Source organism: Zootoca vivipara, chromosome 3 (genome assembly GCF_963506605.1).
Source record: "Zootoca vivipara chromosome 3, rZooViv1.1, whole genome shotgun sequence".
NCBI classification, from domain to species: Eukaryota; Metazoa; Chordata; class Lepidosauria; order Squamata; family Lacertidae; genus Zootoca; species Zootoca vivipara.
In genome coordinates this window covers 41,756,245-41,782,930 of record NC_083278.1, presented here as the reverse complement: position 1 = coordinate 41,782,930, position 26,686 = coordinate 41,756,245, and the positions used below count along the sequence as shown (strand labels likewise).

General features: G+C 41.4%; 1 long non-coding RNA gene across 2 annotated transcripts in view; it reads right to left on the bottom strand.

Annotated features, from left to right (window-relative positions):
• Window positions 1-26,686, bottom strand: part of LOC132591889 (uncharacterized) — a 262,553-nt gene that overhangs the window by 190,869 nt on the left and 44,998 nt on the right. For both annotated transcript variants that reach the window (XR_009557329.1, XR_009557328.1), the window contains exon 2: window positions 14,548-14,644. This is a non-coding gene — a long non-coding RNA (uncharacterized LOC132591889). The remainder of the gene's footprint in view (window positions 1-14,547; window positions 14,645-26,686) is intronic.

Sequence of the window (26,686 nt, the reverse complement as noted above, 5' to 3'; positions counted from 1 at the left end):
AGTTATAATGATTATTAAAAACAACAACAACAGTCTGAGAGACAAGTTTATCAAGGTCACACACTGAATTATTAAGGGCAAGACTTAAATGCTACTGTCTAGGATCTAATCCCATTTCTCCATTTACTAGATCACATTTGCTGCCAGAGTCCAATTTCTCCCCTCCTGTGCTATGGAGTTTGTTTCCTTTCTTAATTTCTAATCCATTTGTAGGCTTGTGACACAGTACCTTGTAATTTTTCATTAGCACCCAGTGGATAAAATACCTGCCTCTTGTACGGGAAAGAAGCCAAATTCTCTATTAGCCTTTCAAATCAAGTCTGGCTCTTTGTGGCGCCTTTGGTTCAAGAAGCATAAATGAGTATTACTGGTCAAACACCCCATGAGACTAAAATTATTATAAGCATGTACAAATTATAGTAGTCATATATTTCTCTAGAGCAGAGATTGAGGAACACCCCCCCCGTTTCTTTGTTTGTTTGCTTGCTTGTTTGCTGCTTGCTTGCTTGCTTGTTTCATTGTTTGGTTTTGCATTCAAGTGCTTAACCTTTCTGCATTGTTATGTTTCACTAGCAGTAAGTGACGGTTCCAAATTTCACAGCAATTTTTAAACGTTATGCTGACATACATCAAAGCTTTTGTTATGGCATGGTAGCACCCTAGACCCAGCTGGCATTACAGACTTTGGGAATAACAGATATACCATAAATCTGTTCCACTCCAGATGAAAATTGCCTGAGAACAAGGAAAAGTTGGCAAAGCCTTCATGACGCTTTGACCACATCTACTCCAGGAATACCAGGACAGATTAAAGAAAGTACTTCTTCATGCAGTGCATAAACTATGACACTCACTCCCACAGGAAGCAGTGATGGCCACCAACTTGGATGGCTTTAAAGGAGAATGAAATGAACTCATGGAGGACAAGGCTACCAGTGGCTGCTGCCCATGATGGTTCTGCTCTGCCTCCACCATTGGTAGTAGTAGTGCTTCTGAATACCTGTTGCTTGGAAGCATAGGTGTAGTTCCTGTGTTTGTGTCCTCCTTGTAGGTTTCCCACAGGCATCTGGTTGGCCACAGTGACAACAGAGTGGGCCATTGGTTTGATCCATCAGGCTCGTCTTATGTTTGGAGAACAATTCCCTGCAAGTTTACATCATACAAATCATGAAATGCCAAGGACAACATCTGATTTCCTGCAAATAGGCTGTTTTCCTTTGATCATCAATATTTGGTGTATCTATCAACATTTGCTCATGTTAATTTCGACTTAGTTGCTAGCTTCCTGAGTTGAACCAATTCTTCAGTTTAATTCTTCAGTCTAGACTATTTGTTTCCAATGACTCATTCAGTTGACTGAAACATATCCACATTCTGCATTCTTTCCAGTTGCCCAGTTGATATAGTGGCAAACTTGGACCAAAGAGACACTGGTTCAAATTCTTGCTTGGGAATAAAACTCATGGGTGATATCAGACCCATTGCTATCTCTCAGCATAAGCCATCTTCTAGAGTTGTTGTGGGAATAATAGGAAATAGATCCCATGTATGCTATTCTGAGCTCCGTAGTGGACAAGTAGATTAAAAATGTGATTAATAAATACTGGTAATAATTGCTAAGTTAATGAATACCTTGTGGTCTATAAAACAGAGGGGTTAGCAAAAGCACAAAATTATTCCTTCCATTGCTTCCATCAGTTTCTTCAGTCCAAGGAAACATGTTTGATAATGTGAGCGATAAACAATAGATATAATTACTAAAATGAGCAAGCCTAGTTGCAAAGCACTTAAGACTGCAATATCATAAGATGTTCCCATCCAGGATTGAGAAATGAAAGGAAGACCTAATAGCATCTAATTAGCAAACAAAGGGGAGGATAATGAAAGCAAAAAATGGACCACAATCTACTAGCCTTGCAATAAGAGTCTCTTCGCAAAAACACAGTCATAAGGAAACCTGGAAAAAAACCTACCCAAACAGAAACAATTCTCCAAACAATATGACCATCAAAACAAGAACTGAGGAACTGAGAGTTACTACACCATAGGAACCGTGTACACCCACCTCAAATTCCTTTCCCTCCTGTCAGCCCTTTGCCTTTCCTTCTCCTCTTTTGAAACATCTCTTTCCCTTTCCTGATGCTGGATTGTATTCAATTCAACAGTTCTTCTAGCGCATGGACTTTTAGCTGCACAATGGAACTTCCCCACCCTTCCCACTGTCTCCACCTCACCCCACCCCTACATCTGCTCTAGGTTTCTTCCCAACCTTCCCCAGCAGATGTACAGGGAGTGCCAGGAGCACTGGGGAGGGCTGAAGTCCTTGCACTAACAGAACTGTTGACTTGGATATCACCCACAATTTCCCAATCCCTTTCACTCCCCCCCCTTTGATTTAACTGCAGTCTACCCATCTGGCGCTGTGGTTAAATCACTGAGCCTAGGGCTTGCTGATCAGAAGGTCGGCGGTTCAAATCCCTGTGACGGGGTGAGCTCCCATTGCTTGGTCCCAGCTCCTGCCAACCTAGCAGTTCGAAAGCACGTCAAAATGCAAGTAGATAAATAGGAACCGCTACAGCGGGAAGGTAAACGGCGTTTCCATGTGCTGCTCTGGTTTGCCAGAAGCGGCTTTGTCATGCTGGCCACATGACCTGGAAGCTATACGCCGGCTCCCTCGGCCAATAATGCGAGATGAGCGCGCAACCCCAGAGTCGGTCACGACTGGACCTAATGGTCAGGGGTCCCTTTACCTTTTTACCCATCTTTAGCCTTGATTACACACCTTTTTATGGGTCTCTCTAGGGTTTAGTTTTCTAATACCGGTATATTTCCTTTCTTGTTAATGTTGTATATAAATGAAACATATCTGGAATAAAACTTTTTAAAAAAACTGAAGGCAAAACTCATATAAATTCCTTCACCTATATTGTTTGAGTTGCCTGAATTTTTTTTATTCAAAGAAGAAGAAAAGAAATATTATTTCATGTGTGAATAGAACAGGCCCACTTTAAAAAAAAGAAAAGAAAAGAGAGAAATGACAGTGGAATTTCATTTGTGTTGATAATTTATCCATTTGCTATAGACACTATCCAGTTTGCTATGAATCCATTTCCGATGGCACATGATTCAGAAGCATAACAAATTCTTTCGCACCTTTTCAAATGTGTTTACACAAAACAGTTCCAAAGTACAGTTTCTCTTATCTTTCACATCAAGTTACACAAAGGTCAGCCAAAATAGAATGTTGAAAAGATTCCAAACCTTTCATTGAGAAATATGTTAGTGTTTGAAATTCAGAGGTGACGACTGCGTGGAAATTAGTGATCCACGGTGTTTGGCTGATTCGGCTTGCATCACTAAACTGACATACAAAATTAATGACTATAATTTTAAACTTCAAGGCAAAAGGGGAAATTGTCACACAAAATGATTGGATCAGTAAGGATCTTGAAAATAGAACCACAGCTGTGGCTGATCCTCCACACTATCCAAAAAAAAAATTCTTTTCATCATTTCCCATCTTCAAAAGAAAGTTAAAGAAGCCGTAAATGTTGATAACACTTTGCTGAATAGCTTGACAAGATTGTAAGAACTTTGAAAGAGGATTTTGGACTACACACATATCAAGCCAGCAGTCAATTTTCTCACTAACCCTTTCATCATTGGTGAATAAGCACAATTGCTAATATACACACAGCTGACACAGAATGGAAATCATAACTCTGTAAACAGATGCACAATTAAGGCGAGATAATCTGCTCCAGGTTTTCAGTCATTAGCTGAGCACTGGAATTTCCATTTCTGAGTGAAACTCTATTTGTGGCATTGAAGACAATGGACTGGAAGTTCAGCTGAATCTGGACAGGTGCAGACCATATTCATGACTCTCTGATGATGGCAGTGATGCCAGACCACAGATGCTGGCTGAAAATATGCATTGTCTGGGTTTTAGCTAATATAGAGAGTATATAATTTTGTGTTTGTTGTGCATTTTGGGGGTATTACGGTAACCTTGTAATTATAAAATTGTTAACTTATGACTATTGTTGCAATTCTCAAATCACTCGCTGTGACATAAGGCAGTCAATGCGGTCCAATAGCCAGAGGAGGGTCATGGACCTAAGACACACCAATTCAAGTCCAAGTCCAGCTATAAGTTCATCAAATGACCTTGAACAAATTACCTATACTAGTTTCAATAGTGGATAGTAGTGGAACAAAGAGGAGAGCGCAAAATATGGTCTGAAGCTCAACATCAAAAAAACCAAGATCATGGCCACTGGTCCCATCACCTCCTGGCAAATAGAAGGGGAAGAAATGGAGGCAGTGAGAGATTTTACTTTCTTGGGCTCCTTGATCACTGCAGATGGTGACAGCAGTCACGAAATTAAAAGACGCCTGCTTCTTGGGAGAAAAGCAATGACAAACCTAGACAGCATCTTAAAAAGCAGAGACATCACCTTGCCTACAAAGGTCCGTATAGTTAAAGCTATGGTTTTCCCAGTAGTGATGTATGGAAGTGAGAGCTGGACCATAAAGAAGGCTGATTGCCGAAGAATTGGTGCTTTTGAATTATGGTGCTGGAGGAGACTCTTGAGAGTCCCATGGACTGCAAGAAGATCAAACCTATCCATTCTGAAGGAAATCAGCCCTGAGTGCTCACTGGAAGGACAGATCGTGAAGCTGAGGCTCCAATACTTTGGCCACCTCATGAGAAGAGAAGAATCCTTGGAAAAGACCTTGATGTTGGGAAAGATGGAGGGCACTAGGAGAAGGGGACGACAGAGGACGAGATGGTTGGACAGTGTTCTCGAAGCTACGAACATGAGTCTGACCAAACTGCGGGAGGCAGTGGAAGACAGGAGTGCCTGGCGTGCTCTGGTCCATGGGGTCACGAAGAGTCGGACACGACTAAACAACTAAACAACAAGTGGAACAAAGCCATTTGGTAGTCATTAACACCTGCTCCATGCATTCAGAAGAACACATATGAACATACAGTGTGTAGTGGAAGTGGTATGGACCTCCATCATCCACATCTGCTCTACCCCTTCAAGTCTGCTTAAAGTGACACCTTAAGTTCCAGCAAATTTATTACGGCATAAGCTTTCTTGGACTTCATTAAGGGCATGGAATAAACAGTGTGTAAGATACACTGCATCATGGTTAGATTCTCTTTGGAAGCTAGGAAGCTTTTCAGTAAGCAAACAAATTCGTGCTTTCATAATAAACTAAAGCAATGACACTTGCAGTTATCACACTGGCCTCTCCACAATTTCCTTTCTCACTTTGCCAGGTCTCTTCCTGATGAATGATGCTGGGCCCCCAGGAGACTCTGAGATGCCTTACAGCTGAATTGGCTTTCAAAGAATGATACAGCCTGCTTTCAGAGTGTTTTCTGTATATTATTTGTTTAGCAACCTGGAGCAGTGAAACCTGGAAGTGGTGTAATTCACATTTACCCCCTGTACTTTGTCAATAACACTTACTCATTTTCTCTACTTGAATGGCATATCCCCACAGGTAATTGTCTTGACATTTTTATGTGCTTCTACTTATTCACTGGAATGAGCAAGAAAATGTCCATCAGAAATCATTACTATCTCATAGCCATGCTCAGTTTTGGCTCCTGGAATATTAATATTGGGTCCAAACATAAGAAGAGTCGTCCTGGATCATTCCATACGCCTTTCTAGCCCAACCCCCCCCAAACTGCAACATCTTATCTGCAACAGAAACACTGTAACTATTGGCAGAGGACAGTGTTTCAGGGGTAGATGATCAAATTTCTTGCTTTGGTGTAAAAAAAGAGATTGCAGAATATGACTGGGATTCAAAAACTGCTCCCCCTCCGCTTCCATTAGTGCAGGCATCCCCAAACTTCAGCCCTCCAGATGTTCTGGACTACAATTCCCTACTTCCCTGACCACTGGACCTGTTAGCTAGGGATCATGGGAGTTGTAGGCCAAAACATCTGGAGGGCCGCAGTTTGGGGATGCCTACATTAGTGAATACCTCCACTAGATCAAAAACCCTACCATGAGTTTAAGGGCACCAATTGGATCCAACTCCATACAGTATTAGTGAAAAATGAGGAGATAAGCCCAATTAATACATTATTCAAGCAGTATTAAAAAATTCAAAATGCATACAAAATGGATAACTTATGGGAAATTCTTACAATTCTTACACCACCGTTCCTGGAAAAAGTTGTACTGGCAAGAGAATTTCACATGCCATCCCTCCATCTCACTTGACCTGGCAGTTTCAAACACTGTTATGTCTGATCCCTTGTGTCCATTCCTAATAATGTGTGTTCACATCATGGGTGTCCATGGGGTGTTTTCCAGGAGGACAAGCAAAGTAAAACATGGAAAAGGAGGAGCAGGCCCGTTTCTCACCAAAATTGTGAAGAATACTGCCTGTACTTTTTGCCTCATACCTCAAGTTCTACAAATGCTGGAACTTGCTCTCTATTCTAAGCAAACAAATAAAAAAGCTGGGAATTATGGTTCAGGGATGACCCCCCCTGCCCCAGATGCCCTTAGTTCATGATGGTATTGGGATGCTTATACACAACCCAACTTACAATAGTGTTTACTGTTTGTACCTGCAAAAAGTTTTGGGCTGGACATAATGCTTTGTTTCCCAATGGTGCATGTCCTGGAGCTAGCTGCTGAAATCCTGTAACATTTCATAACAGAAATGTTCCAGGGGATGGGTGGGGGTTGTCCAGCATTCGTTGCACTATAGCACGAGATGGCACCTTGTGACAAATTGAAGCACTTTTAAAATGTTTATTTCTGCCCGGCTGGCAAAGAGTTAACCCACCTCCAGCCTGACTGACTTAGAACTCTGATGGGGGCGGGACTGTGCCCGGTTTGAAAGGAGGGAGTGTCGGTTTGGTCAGTTAGGAGGGAGAGGGAGGAAGGTGTGGTGAGGTGTTATGAGGTGGCTTGTATGAAGACAGTGAAGAGGCTAGGAAAACTTAAAGTTAAATGTTTGACTGAGTTTATTTTGTACAACTGGAACAAAGCTAATTAATAAATGACACGTTAAAGAATCACTTATGTTTTTAACACAATAAAACTTCATCTCTGTTTTTGCCAAAAAGAGCTCCGTCTTTATTTTTCCAGCGAGGTACCAGGACTCACAGCCGTGGTGACTCAAGAGAGGGCAAAACTCACCTCAGGCAGGGAGGTGGCAGTTTGTGTCCTGAAGTTACACGGAGGAGGCTTAGAAGGGTAACCTGAGGTGCCAAGGAGTTGCCAGAGTGCATAGGGCAAACTTCTGCAGTGGGGAATCCAACTGAGGGAGACCCTTTACTGGAGGCAAGAGGTTATTCCGTGGGACAGCCTAGAGTTCCTTAAGGTACCAGGTCACGCAGGCTGGAAGGTTCTCCTTACTTAGAAACCCATTAGTAAAAGGGGTTTATTTTTGAGGCGGCAGGAGAAGAGGGTGGGTGTTTTCCCCTCTGGGTTCCTGTGTCGCTGTGATAGTAAGAGAGAGTGGGACCCGGGTTGTCACACACCTCCAAACAGCAGTGACAGGGTAGCACTGGGGAAGCATTGCAGAACAACTATTGGGATGGTGTGTGGAAAGTCCACTACTGCATCAGTGATATGTTTCAAAATACCACCCCTTAAACCCAGCAGTCTGGAGGAGTCCTTTTAGAATACAGGTGGCTACAGGTGGCAATGACAATCACACTCTCAGTTAACATATGAATAATGTACTTGAGAGTACCCAAGAAGGGTGTGTGTGAAAATTTGAGCTTTTTGCTTGCCTGCTTCCTGCTGAACCCCTAATCTGTGATTAAAGCTTTAATCAGTTAATCGCACCAATTAACAGATTAAAGCTTACAGCTCTAATTACCTCTCATTGGCTATACTTCAGACACACACATTGCAAAGGAAGCAGAAAGATGCATCCCTGTTCATTTCCCTTTGAGGCGCCTCCATACTCATTCCAGAAGACATCTTCCCAGTACAGAAAATACCAGGAGTGGGATTTAAATAACAACTTTTACAAAAGAAATATACTTGATAGACAATAAAGCAAAATATCCATGGGGTCACGAAGAGTCGGACATGACTAAACGACTAAACAACAACATGCAGCTGCTGCAAGGTGCTAAATTGTTCCTTATTATTTATAGGGTTGCATGCAACATGGCACCAAGACTAAGATTTCAGCAGTGCAAGGATTTCTGCTTGTGCAACAGAACCTTCTCTCCTGTTCCTCTTCCTGCATACCCCCTAAATCTGTTATCAGGGTTCTCCCGACCTTCCAGAGCAGATCTGCTAATAGGACAGTGTGCATGGGGGAAGATGGGAGTGGAGTCCCACTGTGTTTGCGGGAATCCTTGCACTGGCTTCTGCTAGCACAATAGAATGGTTGAATTCTAGCCACAATCAGCTGAATTCCAGTAGCATCTGGGCATATTCTCTGTGTATCCATAAGTGATCTCTGCAAGATCCATGGGTTTAAGGGAACTTTCAACACATTAAATCTTTTCTGAATTCTTTTAATGGCCTATCCCCCACCCCTATTCTAATGCAGTGTTGCCAGAGTTGAGAACATTGAATTTCAACCAAATCTTGGTGCCATGTTACCTGGAATGAAGCCACAATTTATCTCTTGCTGTTTCGAAACGCTACATATACAATTCTATTTCAGCACTAAATATACTTTTATTCTCTGAAAACCATCTGATGGATCATGTGAATAAATAAACAAGCATATCAATAATGGACTGGAACTCTGAGACCCACAAGTCAAGACTGAATTTCCTTCATTTAAAAGTTCATTAACAGAGTTGTGCAAAATGAGAAGGATGCAAATGTTACTAACTTTAATTAAAATGTAGGCTAAATCTAATGAAATTGTCATGATTGCAAAACTTTTCTTCTTCTTTTTATAATAGTGTCATTTGTATCAAGTTCCTACCCGTCATCCCCAGGAAAATTCAGGCCCCCCTTCAGTTACTGAAAAACAAAACACTTTTGAATGAATGTGCACACCTGCAAACTAAACTTCTGGTTGTGTAAATTAGCACACACCTAGCCAATCTCCGTAAATCAAGGGTAGAACTGTCTGTCTTGCCACTCAAAGGAGATTTTGTGATCTCCATAAGTATATGTCTATATTGCTTCTCACTGGAGAAGGAAACATGCAGGAGAATGGGACCTCAAACACAATGCATGAGCTTATCCACTGAGGGTGGTAACTATTTAAACAGGCTGTATAATTGGCTGTCTGGTACTGCAGTTAACTTCAACCACACTCCCTGAACCAAATGCCAGATCTTTTATGCCTGTGTCTGATCCCACTCCCAGGGAAGGGTTGATCTCTAGTCATCACAATAGCTGACCCTCCAATCCCACTGAATTTAGACTTAGAATTGTGTTCGGCTGATTGCACAGAAAGTTCTGAAAGGCATTTGGCCATCCCGAAAGCATTACCTTAAAACTCCAGACATGTTGATTAAATGGCAGAGTTTTGTGTTATGCTGAATTAAAATGGCAGCCACCTGCATAATAAGTGGAATACAGCAAGCACAGTAAAGCAAGTAAAGGTGCTTGTGTGATAATTTTGATCTCTCTCTGTAATTGTGGATGAGATGCCCCATGTGGTTCATATACAGGACTCCAGAATACCGTTCAACATAAAGCGTTCATGCCCTGTAATCCAGAACCATCTAAGACCCTACAGGTATGGGGGACCAGACTCATCGTGTATAACTTGAAAAAGTGGCACATCAGTCTTAAACACACCATGTAGAATTTCGTCAGGTGTCAGCTGAAATGAATTAGCTTTGTCATTGTTCTATTGATCATTTTGGTACTTTATTGCTTTTTAATATGAATTGCCTTGAGATATACATTTATTGGATTAATATTTTAAAATACTTGCCAGTTTAAGAGCAGAGTTAATGCAATTTCCAACAAGCTAAGGCTGATGCCTTGACAGACATCTCCCAAGATCAGCAATAATGTTGTGCAGTGTCACAAATTGTGCTTGCTTACAACTTACCTTCCATGCACCTACATTTCCCTTGGTCTTTCAGGCCAAAATCCAAGTGGATTTGCCCTGGACCTGTACTGCTTTATGTAGCATCTGAGCCTTACTTTATTGCTAGAGGAATCTCTATGTGAGTTGGCTCATGCCAGTTGGTTACTTACAGCACATAAGTTGACACAATGGCTGAGACTCAGCAGTTCTGGCATAGTAATCCTGTGTGGAGTTTCACATAGTCAAGGGCTACATCACTGTGTGCACATCAAATTCACCACTTGAATTGTGCCTAATTTGCACAGTGTATTTTTAAAAGATTGACCTGTGCCTGCTCCTACCTCCTTATGGAATTTCCATGTACTCAAACGTTGTTTGGCTGTAGCTTCTGTTAGCCTCATCCAACTTGGTGAGAGTCTTAGGAAGTTTGGTCCAGCCACATTGGGGGGGGGCATACTGGCTACCCCTGAACTAGACCCTTAAATATATTGGAACAAGGCAGAACACAGAAACTTTATAAACATTTAAAACTACTTGCCCACGGATGGAATAATCTGTTTCTGTCCCTCAGATGTTGCCCACTGGAAAGTTTTCTTTCATGTAGCATTTCACTCTTGGGGGATTTTTCCTCCCAACCAACCCCCCTGTACAGGCTGAAATAGCCAACACATGGGAATGTACAGGACATCTCTAACTAATGAAAATTGTATGGCTCTGTGAAGACAGATTTTTTTCAGTGATGAAATCAGCTCATAAAAGTCAGAGCTTTGGTAACTGAAAAAATCTGGTTTGTGGTTGCCTTTTTTGACCATCAGGGTTGGAATACATGCTAGTTTCCCCCCTTAAAAAAACCCAGTGAAGGACAATGTATCCTTGTTTCCATACTGTTCATTAGTTTTGTGGCTTAATTCCTATCTCTAGTTAGCAGGGGCAAGCAGCTTTGTTCATTCAGCAATTGAAGTTGAATTGCCCTGCCACAGATCATGTGAGTTTGTTGCATGAGTGTTGCCAACTCATTTCTCCTTGAGACCAAAGCATTTGCCTGCCAGCATGGCATTGTCCTTCAATGCTCAGACACATTTGGAGCAATGAGCTGTGAGGAAATCGCCAGTATAAGCGCGGGGGGGGGGGAAGAGATTTTGTAAGTTTACAGATCAGAAAGGTGAAGGGGTACAATACAGAATTAATGCTGGTCATTTTAGCCTGAATTCAGAGTTATCATATTGTACATTTGCTACCAGAGACACCACTGAGTTATATAAGCCCCTTCATACCTTATGCATATCTTACATGCATCCACCTTACGTGTTGATGGAGTGGTATCATACCACTGACCTTGCCCTGACACTGCCATGTCCCACTGGCCCTGCCCCACATAGTGCTGAACATCTAGAAAGAAGCAACCTGCAGGCATACAGTTGTACACACATGAGTGGACCATGCAACTGGGAGTCCTAATTGTAGCAGGTTGTGTGGAGCATCTACAGGCATACAGCTGTACATATGGACCTTCAGCTCCATACAAGGAGGTGTTGGGCCGAGACAGCAGGGCATGGTGATGCCAGAGCTGTGATTCTTCTCCTGCTCCATAAGTAGTATGAACATGTGAACACTGTACGAAAGGAGCTATAGAGCCACCCTAAACCAGCAAGGGAAACCCACCAACACAGTGATGATCTTCTAGGTTCCTTTGGGTATATGTTGCAATCTCGATGGGATTTCACATAGCAATGTTTGCTTGGTGCTGACTTGAGAAGGCAGGCTGTTTTACTTAGCCATCTTCTCCCAATGCATCTTCTCCCATTGCATCACAGACAGCACCATTGAAAAGGACCCTCAGCAAACAAGCAGGCAGGGAAGCACCAACCCGGGCTATGAACTTTATCAGGCACTGCACACATTGCTCTGCCTATGTGATGCAGTGGAAAGACCATATTGGTGGACATAACTGATGGTGGTGAGAAATTATGTCAGGTCTCAGCCTGATCAGTGAGTGAGTAGATGGTTTTATTAGATGAAAACTTTGGTCTTTCTGAAGGATGAGTGGGACATATATAAATCCTATCCTTTTTATTAGAAGTCCAGAAATGAACGCAGCATCCCATAACCAGGGTGACAACTCAATACAAGGCAAAAAAAAAAACCCATTGGTTTTCTATAGGAAAATGTTATTGCCTCTTTAATGGCAGTTCAACTTGCCCAGCATTATGTCTGACTTAGGAATCAGAGGATGGAAAGGAGGGATATATATGTTTTATTACTTCTACAACTATACATGTAGAGGGTTTGTTATTGTTTTTTAATGTAACTTTTCTGCAAGAGGTGATTTACAGCAAATAGAAGCACAACAATCCTAAAGAATGAGCATTTTGCTTTCCGAAAACTAAAGTATAGTCAAGCTGTGTGGCTTAAGGTACTGGCTCACATTTGCATTCAGAATCTGGAATTTTTTTCTGCAGCCAAAAGCTCAGATAGAGGGTGGGGAGTACAATGTGTGGGCTTGTGCAAGTGCAAATACAAAAGGTCACTGTCTCATCTAGAGAAACAATAAGATTAGTGCTTTTATCGCTCATTTTTTGCTATCCTGCACTGTTCTGTAAACACTGTTGTATGACTTTGCCTCTTATCATCAGTCAACGGGATCTGCTTTTGTTGAAAGAGCGTCAATCACAAGGGTTTTGCCATTCATATACTTAGCCTTATAGCTGCAGGGACTGGGGGTGGGAGGAGGACAGGCTTTCATTCAGCCTACAATAGGTGGCTCTGTCACTGTTAGAAAAATGCTGCGAGAGGAAAAGGAATTGTCATGGATAGTGTAACCAAGAGTTCACTTGCTCTGTCAAGCAGATTAAGATAAAGCTGAACGAGGTCAAAGCTATTAACATTTAGACTACAGGGTATATAACCAGTTAGCATCTAGTTAGACAGTGGGTTTTTAATTGGAGAGTAGCTTCCTTCTAACATTATGTAAACACTAATATTAGCTGAAGCCTGGGTGGTCCCATCTTTACAACCCAGAGGACATATTTGATGCACATCCAGCTCCAAATTATCCTTTATTAACCAAGCCACATTTGAATTGTAAATGAGTCCTGTCCCTACCACCCCACTGGCAGACAGAAAGCTTCAAAGTCACAAAAAAACTTTGGCTTCCCATTTGTTTTCTGCAAAGTCAAATTCTCTTTTGCAGAACATACTTGGTCTTGATCTGTGTTCTAATAAAATAATAATAATAATAATAATAATAATAATAATAATAATAATAATAATTTATTTATACCCCGCCCTTCCCAGCCAAGGCCAGGCTCAGAGTGGCTAACACCAAATATAAAACAACTAGTTAAAATACAGTTCAACAACAAAACTAAATACAATTAAAATTAAAAAATTAAATAAAATAAAAATGCAGCCTCATACAAAAGGGGAAAGGAAAAGGTAAATGGGGGAGGGGATAAGGTTGGCTCCAGGCCAAATGCCAGGTGGAACAACTCTGTTTTACAGGCCCTGCAGAAAGAAATCAGGTCCTGCTTTTCTACTGCTTTTCTGGAATTCATTTGTAAAAGAAGAAGAAGAAGAAGAAGAAGAAGAAGAAGAAGAAGAAGAAGAAGAAGAAGAAGAAGAAGAAGAAGAAGAAGAAGAAGAAGAAGTGAATTTTTCGCTCAATTCTTACCAGGCGGGTAATTCCCTTTGTGTGTATGGTAGTGGGGGTGAAAACCATGACATAAACCTACCCAGACCCATCATCTGAGGCACTTCTTCATGTACCTCCTCCATGAGAGGTCAGGAGGGTGGCAACTTGGAAATGGGCCTTTTCTGTGGTGGCTCCCCACTTGTGGAGGCCCACCTGGCACCTTTGTTACGTATCGTTATGTGCCAGGCAAAAACACTCCTCTTTTCCAAGGCCTTTGGCTAATTAAACAATCTATGGCCTTTTAAGCTCAGTGGGGGTTGTTTTTGTTTGTTAATATGTTATGTATTTTTGTGTTTTTATATTATAACCCACTGTGTGATCCTCAGATGCAGGGTGGTATAGAAATTTAACAAACAATAAAATAATAAAAAATGTGTGAAATGAACAAATGAAATTTAACAAATACAGGCGTGTACGCGCATGAACCCAATTTATGTAATCTTGCACAACTGTGCATTTTTCACATGCAAGGTCAACCAAGTTGTACAATCTGAGGCCTTCTGGGCTTCTCTCATAGTACACAAGATGGATGCGTACTCACAAATCAAACAGAGCTGTCCAAAAGACTCCACAGAACTTTGCAAGCTCTCAGCTAATGGATTTCCCATCAGCAACCCGTTGGCTACTATGAGAACAGAATGATGTACTAAATGTGCCTTTAACCTGATCCAGAAGATTCTTATGTTCTCGACCAAAAACATAGTTTTTGAATGGCAGGCAAAAAAGCTAAACCCTGTCGCTGGAAGTGACTGCATACAGCTTGCAGCCAATACGCAGGTTGCCAAAACGAACAGAAATTTCAAGTGACCATCATAAACTTAATGGAAGCATGAAAGACTTACGTTGTAGTTTCTAGTCACTTTTCAGGAGTGACCTATTGCACTCATGTCCTGTTTGCGGGCTTCCCAGCAGCAACTTGTAATTGGCCAAATCCAGCCCCTAAGAAAAGAAAGAGAAAAGCGGAGAAATTCCTCTACTTGAGATATCAGTGCGCAGCACAGAATATTTTATTAACAAGCCAATAAGAGTTTGGAAGGGCATATATCAAACTGCTGTAGATACCACTCTCCCCAGTCATCATTGTTGGCAGGATGGAGACAGATGCTTCCAGAGCATTTAATAGCTACAAATGTTTTCAAGTTGCTATTTGTAAAAAGAAAGGAAAAGAAAGAAAAGGCATGTTCCTCCTTGTACTCCGGAGAAGGCAGGCAGCTCTTTGAGTCATCACAATGATCCTGCCTTCATCTTATACTTTAAAGAAGAAAATGTGAAGCATCTCCAGATGTTTTCAAAAACAGGTCAAAGCAACTACCACCAGCTGAGCTTCTCCTTCTCTTTTACTTTACTTTTTTTTTATTTACGGCGTGCACAAAGTAAACACATCCATGTATTCCTATTCTTCTTACAAACCATACATAAATGCAAGCCATTTCTTAACAACCTCAGATGTGTCTATAACAATATCATCTTTCCAAATCACTAATGAACTTGGAAAAAATACCTTGCATCCACCCTATGTATAACATTGATCCTTCAGGATCAAGCATCTTCTTTCTATTGAAATCTTGAAGGATTTCTTCCTGTTGTCCTCTTAATGTTCAAAAGGGACATTTTTCAAAGAGATTCAGACATCTCTTCAGTCTCAAATGATGCATTTTAATGAAATAGCTTCGTTATGTTTTCAGGGCTTCACAAATACAGATAGACAAGAGTCAGTCGGAACTCACTTATGAAAGAAGGGTGGCAACAATTTGAGTTATTTCCTCAGTTCTTAGAAAAGAATAACTCCAGTCTCTGTATTACAGTTAGCTGGAATTTCAGCCAATACTGTATTGAAAGCCTCAATCTAACATCATTTAGATCCAACAAAAACACAATATGCATAGTCACAGACACAAGCAAACAAATGAGAAGGCTCATTTTATTAGTCTCAGTTCAAACTTGGGAGTTCAAAACTTCTGCCAAAGTCTGATCTAGCAAAATGGTATTTTTTAATAGGGAAGTTGTTTGAAATAAACCAAACCAATGTGGTAATAATGGAAGTGTATGCATTTGGAAATTAGGTTTTCGGCAACAATATTTTACCCAGCAAACGAAAGGAGCCATAATAGGAGTGTTACAACTTATTGCTACATAATGATTCATCCAAGTTGTTGTTACAGCCTAATTTTCCTTCTTTACAGGCCACATTGCAGCTGTAAAAAAAATGAAAGTAATGGCAAAAAGTCAAACAATGCAATGGCCCCATTACTGACAGAAGTTGGTTTTATGATTTTCCTGGGCCACTAAGAAGCCAATGCAGTGTAGTGACAAGACAGCCCAATTTCACTGCATGGCTAACTCAAATGCAAGTCTCACTGTAATCCATGCACCTTACCCATGTGAAGGTGTGCATACCTTGGCAGGCTAACAGCAGTTGTGGAAAACTGGAGTGACAGAACCACCATCACGTGCATAGCCCCAGAAGCTGTGCCTCACTTCCAGGGCTGGCACAGCAGAGAGGCCTGAGGGTTTCTGAGGCCCCATCCCTACAACACCCTATTTCAGGGCATTCAACTGGCTTGAAGCAGAGGACTCCCCCACTTTTTCGCTAGCCAAGACTGCCGGAAAACCGACTGTGATGCACTGCAACCTAAGAAGCATCTGCTGCGCTCTCCTCTCTGGTACTACTAAAGCTGAGTCAACATTTCCAGGAAGATACTCCTAAGAGAAAATGTCTGGCCTTCCTTTTTTCTCCCCGCACCCCAAGCATAACTGTCAAGTTCTCCCTTTCTTAAGGGAAATTCCCTTATGCTGAATAGGCTTCCTCACAAGAAAAGGGAAAACTTGACAGCTATGCCCCCAAGAAGGTCACTTTGCAGAATTTTACCTGAATATTCCCCACCATTTCCTTGCCCCACAATGACTGTGGATGGAAGATGCAAGATAGTGGGCCAGATTGCTAATGTAGTTGTTATGCTTCACAAACAAACAAAAGGAAGGCCAAAGTTTCCCCAACCATGCCCTAAACAAGTACCGGTATGTCTATCTCAAACAAGATGTCAGTGATGGTTTCCTTTGTGAACATACAAATCGCTAGAACACTACTTCAAAGGGGCATTATATAAGAGAAGCAGAATCAGGAGTTGTCAATGTCCCACTGCATGGAATCATCCACTTTTTAAAGTGCTGTGAGTCACTTTTGTGGTTAATAGGCATTCACATTTTTTTTAAGGGCCATTAGGCGCCAAGGAAAGGAAATATTAAATAGATCTCCTAATGGACTGTAAATCTTAGAACATAAGAGTTATTCTGAAGTTTCAATCCAGTCCAGCTTCTAGAGATGGCTCTTTAAAGCTACCATTGATAAGAGTTTACTTGTACTAGGAGATTTAACTTTATGGAGGTCTGTTATACATTTCCTTTATGTGCCACACTTTACGAGCAAGTTCTCTGTACATGAAGGCATTGAAATCTACCACCAGAGAACTTAGTGCATTAATTCACTTGATCTGTAAAACACAGTTCACTCACACAGAGCAGATTAAAGACCTAGCAAAGGGGAGCAAGCTGCCAAACCAGGAATTAGATACACCATGTTGGAACTATATATTGTAAAGGTTTTTTCCAAAATAAGTGTCAAAATCTTCCAAGCAAATATAGTCCTCTACTGAAAACCAAAGGGATTTCTCAGTTACATGTAAGATGGGTCAAATTCAAGCTGACTGCAGGTAGTTGTAGGACTTCAAGTTACCCCCCCCCCCAAAAAAAAACACCAAAAAAGGTTAAACCTGCAACACTTGAACAGAGCACTTGGCAAACCCATCATTGCTTCTACTAGTGTACTGCATTTTTTTAGCTTGAATACATACGGGAGATGTTACATCCCAAGGACTAGTGGCCAGATGTAAAAAAGACCAGGCACTAAATTTAATATTTGTGTTGAAGACAGAATTTCAGCTGGTGTAGCCAACATGGCAAGCTACACCCATTCAACTTCCCCCTTCCACACAACTATTACAGATGCAGGAGCCCTGTGCTATTTTCTATCTCATCCCCCCGCCCATGCACATTTTCTCAGAAGTAAAGCCCCATCACACAAGCGAGAGGCGGATGGACTGGCCAACAAGCATGTGGCAGAGGAGGTGAGGCCACAGAGCTGGCCCATGAGGTGAGGTGAAGCAGCTGCCTCAAGCAGCGAAAGAACAAGAGGCAGCTTCCCACCTGCCCCACTGCTTCTGCTGCCAGCAGAAAGCCCCCTCTCGCCATGGGGCATTCCAGCACACAGGATTGCTGCTTGTTTTCTGCACCCCTGGAGCATCAAAGCCTTGTGGAGCGTTCCCCTCTTGCCAAGTTTGGTGAGGGGGTGTTCCGGCATGCAGCGTAAGTGGGGGCTGCAGTGTGGCAGGAGGGCAGGAAGTAGTACATGCCCATTTCACCTCAGCTGACAAAATGGGACATGCCACCCCTGTGGAGCCAGGAAACATGCCTCCACCACCCCCGCTGCCGCCATCATACCACTGTAATTATGTGAAGGAAAATATCCAAATATGGCTTGAGACTCCATCAGTTCACACAAGAGCACTTCCAAATACAGTATGACTTTGTTTCTTCAAAAGCATTTGAGGTAATAACATTTAAAGGACACCTTTTGTACACAAGAGGTTCCAGTTTCAATCCCCACAATTCCAAGTAAGGCTGAGAAAGACTGAAATCCAGAACTGCTTTCAGTTGGGGTAGAGTAGGTTTCAGGCAGTAGATAGATAGATACCCACATACATTTATTTAAACACTTCTATCTTTCCACTGCTCAATAACTTAAAACACAACAAATGGCAATTAAACAATAAGACCACTAACAATCAAAACAATTACTAACATACTCAGGCCATTTGGGGAGGAGAGGAAGGAAGGAAGGAAGGAAGGAAGGAAGGAAGGAAGGAAGGAAGGAAGGAAGGGTTGTCAGGAGTACAAATAACTGTCATTTTTCAAATCTGGTAGAGAAACAACAATATATTAGCACACAATACTGAAGTTAAAATGTGATCAATGTACAAGACCATTGTGCTGGGCTTGTTTATTTTTTAATGCTTTTGTGTTTTTGTAAAATAATAGCACTTTGTGGGCAGCCATTTTTTTTCAATTACTTTTACAAACAATATTCTGGTTCTGAAGTATGAAAGCATGATTATGAGAAGCACCAAAATAACCCTTAAAAAAACAACATATACACACAACCTAGAGGATTGTTTTTCATACCAATAAACTTTTGCTCCATTGGGAGATATTCTGTACACAGAGCAGTCATTAGCTGTCTAAAGCCAGGTCATGCCTTCCCTCATTAAATGACTTTCTGTTTGGAGGACATTGGATTGCTTCAGTTACCAGTGAGAATATGTCAGTCTTTATTTCCTGCAAGCATTGCCTCGCCTAATGGAAACGCTAGCCTTTCATGTATATTTCCTGGAGAGCTAAAGAATGTTAATGACGGTGAAGCCTATGCCACTCGGTGGCTGGGTTTGTCAAAGTGGCTGGGGGAGCGGACAGACGTCAGCGGGATACACACATGCTAATCAAACCTCCATCCGCACAAGAGGCTGCTTACAGAAACAGACATTTAATTTATAGAGCTCCATGCTATGCCTAGGGAATGAAGAACATATGAAGACAAAATGAATTCCCAAGGTCTGTAAAATGTTAGTAGGCTCCCCCAATGCTTTTGGGAGTGTTTGAAACCAAAAAAGTTTGTGCGGGGTGGTGTGGAAACAGACATCTTCATTACAGGCAACTGCTTCATTTATCTGAAAAGGTTTGGTGTTGTTGCTTTTCTCCAAGTATAGGAATTCTGACTCTACAGTTATCATGTGCCTGACTCTTAAAGTGACCCTGTGGTGCCCTCAGGAATGAGGCAGCCAAAATCCTTTTCAACTAAGGAAGGAAGTAGTGGGGTGCCAATCACAAGACAACAACACATTACAATGACTGGCAGTCATGGTTAGCAAGCACTGAAATATTTTTTCTCATTTCTCAATCTCCTGCTACTGGAAAGGGAGGGGGGTGGGTTTCAGAAGGCTTTCTGGATGAAGAAGCGTGAACAAAAACCCACTCAAAAAATTGCACAAAATCAGTGTTTCTTATGTCTTCTCTAGCATTACAAATTTCATATGATTCCATTATTGAGGGCCACAATGAATAACCTATACTGCATGTCAAAATGTAGGTTGAGTATTTTATGGCAGCTGGAGTTGAGCTGAATGTATTTCAGGAGGTTGCTGTGTAATCCTGATAAGGTCTTGACTGTCACCCATCCCCTCAGCTCTTCCACAAGCCCATGTTTCCAAATCAGTGATGCTACTCTTAAGAGACTCATACCTTATCACGGTTTCACATAAGGAGTAGGTGAAATCTGTGCTTGTCTCCAAGCACACAGGCATATTAAATGGTGAAGGGGGAATGTGAGTTACGGCAACTGCATAAGATCATATTCACTCACAAACTTACCAAGGCAATGTAAAACAGGGATGGGGAGCCCTTTTAAGCCTGAGGGCCACATTTCCTTCTGGGCAACCATTTTAGGGGGCATCATATACCAGTGCTGCGTGGGGCCAGAAACATAAGTGGGCAGAATATCAAATACTATGCTTAGTTTGAAGTGTTATATTGGAATGAATGACACATATTATGAGGTTTTATTTAGCTTTTACTTATTACATACCATCCTTCAGCCAAGGATCACAGGGCAGTTTACAATATAAAAACACAGAAATACATAACATAGTAACCAAACAAAACAAAAACCAACACATAGCATAAAAATCTATCAATTGTTTAATTTGCCAAAGGTATTATTCTGGTTAAGATTCTTGGGGCAATCTAGGAAGCCCTTTAAAGTTAAGTTCCACACTTGTTTTAAGAATGAATTGTGTGCTCAGGAAATTCTGTGCTAAGGCACAGAGTGTGAGGGAATACGCTTCTCATGCATATGTATGCAATGTATAGAGTCATTTTCACTCGTTTCATTAGCTGTTTAACACAACACCCCATTAAATCCCTTCAAGAGCTGCATTAGAGTTCTGTGGCAATAAGAAACTACAATTTAAAGTTGCATTATTCTAATAGTGTTATTGACGTTTTGAGGAAAAGCTTAAAAAGTAGGAAAGCATTGGCTGCACTGTGGAAATTCTCTTCAGGTGCAATCAACTCTGTGGTAAATAAATGATATTTATAAGTTAACATATTCATTGACTATTTAATTGAAAGGGGACTGAGCTTTTTTGCGGTTTTCCTTATGTTCAGTGGTGGAACGCTTCACAGAAGACTATGATCACATCTACTGTCTCTAAATCTCTTATTGAGGAGATACTTGAATGCTTCCCATTAGAGCATGATTGCACTCGTTTGTAGTTAAACATAATTAAAATAATGGTACTCGTGTTACCTTGGGTGTATTACCCCCATTTTCAAGCTATCCTATGGAATTAAAAAGAAACTGCACTTGTGGCAATTGAAACGATGAAGAAGAAAAGAAATTGGCACATCACTGGATTCTGTCAGCTACATAAATGCATAAATCTCTCTTTCTTTCCATAAACAGAGCCAAGTCACACTTTTATATACAACCATAGACTGTATAGAAAGACTGTCTAATGAATTCTATCCCATTTTGTGCGTGATCACCACAATCACTTCTACATGAGTTCAGATTGGTGAGCCAAATCCCATTCCCATTTGCAATATCATTTACTCTCTCTGGAAATGACCCCATTCGCTTACAGGGAAGAATGTTCCTTAGAAGTGTTTCATGCATATTTAGCAGCCATTGAGAAGGTAAACTAGGAGGCTAGTCAGTGCTCACTGGGCCATCTATATAGTCCTGTGCAGAAGACTAGATCAGAAGGGAATGCAGTGCTACAAAGACCATATATCCAGGTCCAGTAGACATTCCTACGGAGGACGCTGGAATCTTCTATATCTGTCCACCTTAGGAGTTCAGAGAAACTATTTCTCAGGTAAGCAGTATGCAGCAACTAGAACTCCATGTTTGCAAAAGTGCTTAAATAATGTAAAGTCAAGAGAGAAAAGAAATCCCAGTAACATTTTTCTGAGGAAACTAAACAAAAGCGGTGTACAATCTGAGAAGAAATAAACAGAGAGGTTTTGTCTTGAGGCCTTGAACATAGCAAGTAGGCATTCAACTAAAAATACAGAGGAGTCGCTCCCTCAGAACTGCACAGCCAATCAGGGCACATAGTACAGCAGCAAACATCAGGCCACTCTGCCTGGCAACAGCTCCACCACCACCACCTCTCTTGGTTAGCTGACTTACTGATAACAGAACTAACCCTCAAGTCACAAACTGGCTGATCTCTGGTGTTGCATTTCCAACAGACCCAGACATTTTGGTTTGATGTGTCATACCTAGGTTTGTCTGCTGCAACCTAGAAATTGGCTTCTTTACATTCTCTTATTAAGAGAGAGATCAGCTGTTGTTTATTCTACAGCCTGTTTTCACCTCCTCCTTTCTGTTGTGCTGACCAACACACCTGAAATCATGCTTACTGCAGCAGGCAGGGGGAGATAATAGAGTGAAGGGCAAGAGTTCAATCCATTGGGGAATGCTATAGTTGACCAAGGCTCTTGCTTGGTCAGGATTTTTAAAGAATAGCACCAATCCGTACCCATGCAGTTGCTTTTTGCAAAAGCGGTTTTTTGCAGTAACAATCAGGAAAAGTATATTGAAGTTTCAGTGAACTCATTGCTTTTAAAAGAAAGAAAGAAAGAAAGTTCCAGTCTTTACTTCTTCCTTGTTGGAGCAACTGGTGTTTTCCCCCCCACACACACACCCCTAACAAGAAGAGAAAGCTAAAAATGGATCCAAATAAATGGTGTGCTTTTATTTCTTTGGGATTGTAAGGATATGTATTCTCCTTAACTTGCTGAGTGACATCAGCATTTCTAACACTGTTTAATGGCTGAGTGGTAATCCCTTTAGGAAAACATCTAAAGCCTTACACAAAGCAACAGTCACATCAGTTCTGATTCACAGTCAGTGACTTTCTATGTCTTAATGTGCAGGCTAAGATGCTGGTTATTTAGAAGAGGCTGGGTAATGAGGCCCAGACGGAAGAGAGCAAGTTGCAAGCCGTTTCACACCAAGGGTTGACACTATGCCAACGTGACGTGAGACTTTGTGGATTAGAATATAAATTATATTGCTGTTGCCTAGTTCATGCAGATGAACTCCAGTGCTAAGTGTGCCATTTATACAGTTTTCATGCTAGTCAGGCAAACTGAGATCAGTGGGAGATCCTCCTCCCCCCAATATGGAGGGATTCTCTGACAACACACCCATCTGCTAAAAAATATTAAAGAAAGATTTCAGACAGGTAGTTGTGTTACACTGGGTGCACGCCATGCATTTAAAGTACATTCCTTCCCCACCTCAACGATTCCTGGGAGCTGCACTATTATTATTATAATTGGCTGCTAGTTCATTTCTGGGCTGCACTAGCATTTAAAGCCCTAAACAAGTTAGCCCCCAAATATTGAAGAGTCACAAACACACACACACCCGCCCCTCTCAGGTGTTAAGATCAGCAAAAGGGGCTCTCTTGGTAGTTCCACAACTTCTGTTGTGAGGGGTGGCCCAGAAAAGGGCTTTATCTGTGGCACCACCTAAGTTGTGGAATTCCCTCCCCACAGAGGTTCATCTAGCTTCTTCACTATACAGCTTCCGACAAATGCTAAAAATGCAACTCTTTACTGCCTGACACCTAAGATGTGTATTTTCAGGGGCCAGCCTATTCCCATGACTGTAATCTGTTTTAACTCTGTAACCCACATTGGGACTTCCCGATAAAGGGTTGTTGTTGTTGTTGTTGTTGTATTTTATTCTGTGAACTGCACTGGGATCTCTTGAAGGACAGTATATAAATTTATTTATTTAATAATTAAATAACTCAGCACCCTTATTAAACAGCTGCTGCTATTGCAGCAAAAACATGGGAGGCAGCAATTGCAAGTTATAAGTCTCTACAGCCACAGCAGGCACTGTGATTCTCCAGCAGTTTGACTTCACCCTCAGAGGTGCACTCCATTGTTTCTCAAGACAGGCGGATGCCCACAACAGCAACAAATGATCCATATTCTGGTAGAATCATTTCAAAAGACTACATAGGGCTTTTTAATGCACACTGGATTTATTTATCTATCTATCTACTTACTTACTTATTGTACATAGGTATAAACCACTTCACAGTCTGAGGCCATGAAAGTCAGTCCCTAGTTAACTGGCATTCAGTTGATGGGAGGTACCCATCAGCAGAACAGAGGAAGAGGTCATTCTCTCCCTCTCTCTCTCTCTCTCTCTCTCTCTCTCTCTCTCTCCAGCAATTTGCCTGTGCACCCTGAAGTCTGCTCTAGAAGTTGCCTCAGACCTCTGGGTCAAATTTAGGGGGACTGCAGGGGGAGGAGGGATCACAGAAAATTGCCTCTCTCTGTGTTCCAAACGGACATCACCCTGGTCTCTCCCTTTGTCCACCATTAATCACAGAGCAGATATCTGCAGATCATAGCTGCCAAGTTTTCCCTTTTCTCGCGAGGAAGCCTATTCAGCATAATGGAATATCCCTTAAAAAAGGGGATAACTTGGCAGCTATGCTGCAGATCTCTCAGCCATTCACTTCTCCTAATGCTCTTGTTTTTGTTATTCTGGCATATCAGTCACTTGCTCATCCTGCACTATTTAGTTCCGTTGTTGCCTTTGCTGAGGAGAAATTTCATTTAAGGTATTAAAAGATAGGGTGTGAGGAGATTGCATAAGAAGATGGGCTGTAAAAATAGCTTTAAAAGCTCCACCCTTACCGTAGATGATTTATTTCAAGGCACATGAGTTAGGATTTGAGAGAATGTTGTGGACAGAGTGTGATCCACAAAGCACCACTCCAGCATCCTTCAGTGGGAATAGCACCAGGCAATGCAATCCACCCATCGATTGCAAATATTGCCCTTCATTCTGACCTCCTCGATCAGAGCTGAAGGAGGAACATAGGTCTGAATAGAAAAAGAAAATCCGGACAGCATGTTTGTTCCTATCTGTATCAGAAATTGGCTCTAATCAGGATTAATATTACAACATTCACCATATTATCTGTGCTTCAGTAGAAATATTTCCCGGGGTGCATTCATTTCCATATTTGATCTGCATTAATACACACAAAAAACCCCTGAAGTTTCACGATTCAAACGATTTACAAATTGTATTCCGAGATAAATATGTTATTGTGATGTAAGGCTAGCTCGTTCTTAGAAATACATATGAATGGGGCCCTCAGTCTGAGAAAGGTTCTCTGCCCCTGCTGTGGACTATAAATGATGCTCAACAAACTATAGGGCAGGATGCAGGGCTAAACTCTCCAGTAGCAAATACAGGAGGGTGAGCTGGGCTCTGCTGCTGCATCCTAACTTGAGAGGGGGAGAAATTCATTTCATTTCACCACTGCATTGGGGCCAATGAGATTATGCCGGTGAAGCCACATTGGCTGCTGAAAATCCAAATTCTACAAAGCCATTCTACATCAGACCATCTTACAGAAAACGGAAAATTAGATTGGGGGGGGAGTGTATTCCAAATGTTGCTGTTTTTTTCCAAAGGGGCAGGAAATAGGGTGGAAAAGAGCAGATTAATTTGGATTTGGTTGAAGGGTTTTTTTTCCCGCCCAACATTGAGCAAGTATTAGAAATGGTGAGATATTTTCCTGGTGGTTAGAGGTTCAGGTTTCTGGACCATGTTTCAAAGCATCTGGTTTATCAATACTAAAACAAAGTGTGACTGGCTCATTCAAAAACTGTAAAGGCTTATACTATATTTTCACAGTAATTTACTCATAATGCATGCATCACATATTGCTGCTCAAAGTAAAATCTGTCATAATCTGTTATAACATGTACCTTCTCCTGAACTTTTTAGACAGACAGACAGACAGTCCAGAAGTCCCTGTACTAATGGAACTAGAGGGGATCTTGATTTTTTTTCAGAATTTGTTTTTCACTTTTTTTCTTTCTCCACGTCACCAATAACAGTCCCTCTCCTGCTGGTCATATTTCCACTTCCTCCCCAACAAAATTCCATACCACACTTGTGCATTGCACAGTCTTAAGGATGAATTGGTGGCTTTTACAAATCACATATGTGGTAAATTCATGACACCCCTTTATGTCAAGGTAGCTGTTGTGCAGCACTGGAGAATATACTCCAGTTGGGAAAGAGAGGGAGAGATAGCATTTCAGTACCTCCCAGTAACATTGCCTCTTTCCCCTCTAGTCTCTTTCACCATCTCAGCGATGACTAGATTCAATCCAATGTCATTCTCCTTGGCCCAAACACACGCTTTCCCCATCCCATGACTTTCACATAAAATGAAAGGAATGGATTAGTATGACAAATGCTGAGCACAGCAAAGCAGTGCTGGATTATTCTAGCTTTGTTTCAGGTCCAACCCTTTACATTAAAAGATAGCTCTTGGAAGTATCTACCTGACTGCATTCACCTGCATTTCACGAAAACATGTGTTTGCAGATAAAGACTAATGCAGCATTGTCAACAAATGTGCACAGTTTCACATGAACAATTAGAACTGCCATTGCCTCTTGGCTTGGAAATATCTTCCACAGTTATCCTCTCTTCCCTTCTCTGAAGCAAAACAAACAAGGAAGTCTGATGAAGTGCTTACTTATTTTTATCTTTTAAAGAGTCTTAAGATACACCACACCAATCAAATAAGCTTGTGTTTTAAGATAGGAATCAAGCCAGACGAAAAATTCTGCCAGCCTGTTCTGTAGCATGTACATATGCAGTGAGAAAAGAGTGGGAAACATCAAGAGAAATAATCCATAATCTAAAAATAAACTGCTTGCCATAGTCAGTTAAATTAAGGAACTTCAAGTACAATCTTAGAGAAAATACAGTATTCATTTCATGCCCATTACCCGGGTCTCTGAGCT